The sequence below is a fragment of the Cicer arietinum genome, chromosome 4 (assembly GCF_000331145.2).
Source record: "Cicer arietinum cultivar CDC Frontier isolate Library 1 chromosome 4, Cicar.CDCFrontier_v2.0, whole genome shotgun sequence".
NCBI lineage: Eukaryota > Viridiplantae > Streptophyta > Magnoliopsida > Fabales > Fabaceae > Cicer > Cicer arietinum.
The window spans coordinates 15,865,883-15,869,729 of NC_021163.2; positions in this window are offsets into that span (position 1 = coordinate 15,865,883).

A 3,847-nucleotide genomic window follows, 5' to 3' on the forward strand; every position below is an offset into this window, starting at 1 on the left:
TCATTATCAGATACATACTCATGACTTCCATAGTGAGGAATCAAAGTATGTTGGCACATGTTATTGAATACTTTGGGAAGAGGCTTAAGATAGGTGGACAAATAACGAGTGGAGTCTTCTTCAAACAAATCAGATAAAACTTCAGTCTTGCGAAGACTCAAAGCTGAATACTAGTGGTCACCAAAAATAGATGGACCTTCTGTTGGTAGCTGAAGAATGGAGGCCAGAATATCTGGAGTCAGTTTGATTTCCACTCCCTTAATCGTAGAGATGATTAGAGATTTGTCAGCAAATGTCTTGGCATTGCAATAGAATGCACGGACAACATCTGGGGTAATAAGATTCATATATTTTTAAGAAGGATGTCCAGCCAAGAGCATCAGTGTGATGCTGAACAACATTTCCGTCAACAACGAGATTGTCAAAAACAAAAATTCGTCCAATCCCAACTGGGCATTGAGCCCATTTTTCTTTGAAGAGTTTAGATTTTTTAGGGGAAATCAGAGGATGAGTAGTTTGTTTGGGTTTCTTAGTGGGAGGAGACGGTTCAGAGGCAGATGATGTGGAAGTAGAAGAGGACTAAAGAGATGGAGAATGTTTGGTGTGTGTTTGTGGGGTAGGTTGTGGATGGGGAGAAGATTCTGGAGGAGGGACAACGTGAGCAGGAGAACGTTCTTGTGGTGGGGAACATTGTGGAGAATGTTCTGGAGAGGTGGGTTTCTGACAACTTTTTAGGTTTTGTTTAGGGGCAAAAGTTTTTCTTCTCTGAGGATTTGTTAGATTTTTGCGAGCAAGGTATTGAGCAATGATCATTGTGATTTTTGTTTTCATGATTTTAGTTTGTGATTTGGGTTGAGAGAGGGGTTCTTTTTGGTTGGTAGGAGGGGAAACAATGTCATTGATCGATAATCGTTTTTGGTGTGAAGGAGTTGATTGCGAGGGTTCAGAGGAGAAGGCAGATTTTGAAGGTGTGGAAGGTTTAGTGGTTGTTGGTGCTTGTGCTGAAGTTGATGATGGATGTTGTGGTGGTGGTGTTGTTGCTGAGGGTGTAGTTTTTATTGATGGTTCAGGCTGTGTTGGTGGTTTTGCTGATGGGGGGCATGAATCAGAGGAATCATCACTCTTCGAATCTGAGATGATGAAGTAATGAGGTTTAGGGTTCATTGATTTTGAAGTACCAATTCCAGATTGGACTCGCATGGAGCATCGTGGAGGAGTGATTCGAGTGCGTAAGTGAGGAGGCACTTGAGCAAAATTTGGTGTGGGGCGAGTATACAAAGGTGGAAGAAAAGTAGACAAATGGATAAGATTGAGGACTTCTTGACTGGTGTTAGAAGAAGGAGAGACAAAGGAGGTGTGTGGTGGTGTTGGGCGAGGTGGTGGAGAGGGTGAACGCTCTACAGATTCGTATGAAGAAGATGAAGAGGGTGGTGTACAAGGAGAGGCATTTTTGCGCGCTGATTGTTTGGTTCGAGCCATAGTTGTTTTGAGAGTGAAGAAGATGATAGTGAAGAAGATGAACAGTAGGAGTGGTATTTAGAGAGAGGGTTAATCCAGCTTTTGGAGAAAAGAAGGTGAAGGGATAAGAGAGACAAAAACTGATTTTCTGACTTGAGAAGTTGGAGAGAAAAAGGAGAATAATGATGAATGTGCTGCCCAATAGAAACTGTTTGTACCTAGGGAAAAAGGAAAAACATTTTTGGGGATTGAAGAGTGTATGTGTCAGCACTCTACCTTTAGACAAAAAGGCACGTGTATTAAATGCCAAGATTTGCCTTTTTGATTTTGAGAGGGAAAAGAAAACTGTTGGTTTTTTCAGAACGTAGAATGATGAGTCGCAAAAAGGAGACTGATAAATGATCTCCGTTTTCTGCAGAAGCAGAATTTATCCATAATTTTCTGGATTTCTCATGATTTTCAATTTTTCTTTGATCAAATTGAAACTATCCTCGACAAGAGGCTTTGTAAAAATGTCAGCAAGTTGATTTTGAGTATCAACAAAGATTAATTCAACATCTTTCTTATTGACATGATCACGAATGAAATGATGTTTTATTTCAATATGTTTTGATCTAGAATGCTGAATGGGATTTTTGGACAAATTTATAGCACTTGTATTATCACAATAAATTGGAATACTGGAATAGCTTACAGAGTAATCTTGAAGTTGATTTTTAATCCACAAAACCTGTGAACAACAGTTTGCTGCTGAAACATATTCGGCCTCCGTTGTGGATAATGCTATGGTGTTCTGTTTTCTGCAAGACCAACTGATTAATGATTCGCCTAAGAACTGACATGCTCCACTCGTGCTTTTTCTTTCAATTTCATCTCCGGTGTAATCAGCACCACACTATGCTATAATATCAAAATGTGAACCTTTTCTATACCAAAAACCAAGATTAGTTGTTCCAACAAGAATTTAAGTGTTTAGGCTCAAAAGCTCATAGCTAGGATAATAAGAGAGAGTATGAACAATCAAAATAAAGCCAACATGCTTCTGAAAAGTTAAAATTGTATTTTTGAAAAATTGATGGCATATTAGCCTTCTACAACCATTTAGTAATCAAGAATGCATGCATTAGGAATGCTTGTCGACTTGAGCAATAACATAATCTAAGAAATGAAATTTAACTTGCAAAATCACAAACCGAAATTTTAAGATTAAGTGGAAGTCAATACAGTTGTTTCATCATAGTACACATTTAGTGAAAGGAAAAAAAAAACATGAATAAAAGAAAGTCAACATACACTGACATTAAACAAAGAAAACGAAAAAACGGAAAGAAACAGGACAAACAACAGAAAGAAAAAAAAGGAAAGAAGACTTCTCTCAGTTTAGTAGTTCAAAGATTCTCGTTTAGATCATCCGCTTTTGTTCCGCTATGGTCGCCAGTATACTGGTGAGGTGCAAATAGATCAGCCTCCTAGTGTCTGGAAAAAGTGTTTCAGGCGCGCTTGGGCGCGCGTTCTGTCATTTGGTGCTGTGCAATCGCTTCTCAACGCATCTTTTTGATTCCTTGCTCATACCAAACATCAAAACTAAGAGAACTAGAAATTAGAGACTAAAATTGGAACTAAATGGAGTAAAATAAATCTGAAATGCAATAAATAAATACGGTGTAAAGGATATAAAATTGGGTTGCCTCCCAATAAGCGCTCGTTTAGTGTCTTGAGCTTGACGTCTCAACTACTGTCAAGGTGGCATATATGACAGGAAGAACACATCATCCTTCTTCTTCTTTTTGTTTGGTAGAAATTCCATGAACTTAAGAAATAAAAGATGTTGTTTCCATGTCCTTCTCAAATGTACATTGATGAACAATGCATAGATTGAATCTAGAACTTTATCAATCTCTTCTTTTTTCTTTTTCTCGTTCGTCTTTTCCTCGTTCGTCTTTTCCTCTTGCTTATCTTCTTCTACCACAACAATGAAATTATCTTCAATCTTCAACTTCTCCTCCATCTTCTCAAATTTAACCACTTGCTCAAATAACCTCTCACATTGACTTTCAAATCTTTCAATTGAAACCATGTTATTCTTCATGAATTCAACCAAAACGTCCGTAATGTGAAAGTCTTTGTCATTTGATTCTTTGGATAGAATTTTAGGAGGTATAATTTGTTCCCAATAGATCTTTTTAATGTAACGCTCGTCGTTTTCTGTGACTTTCCAAAAAAAATCTTCATATTCTACTAGTTCGGCAAGGTCATCAGCACAATTTCCATTCTTATGTGCTTCTCCGCAAAAGTCACACCTAAGAGGCTGCATTGGAGGGATCTGAGGGTGATGTTTTAAAAATGCATGGCTCATGATTTGCCCCTCAATCATGCGACATATACCCGA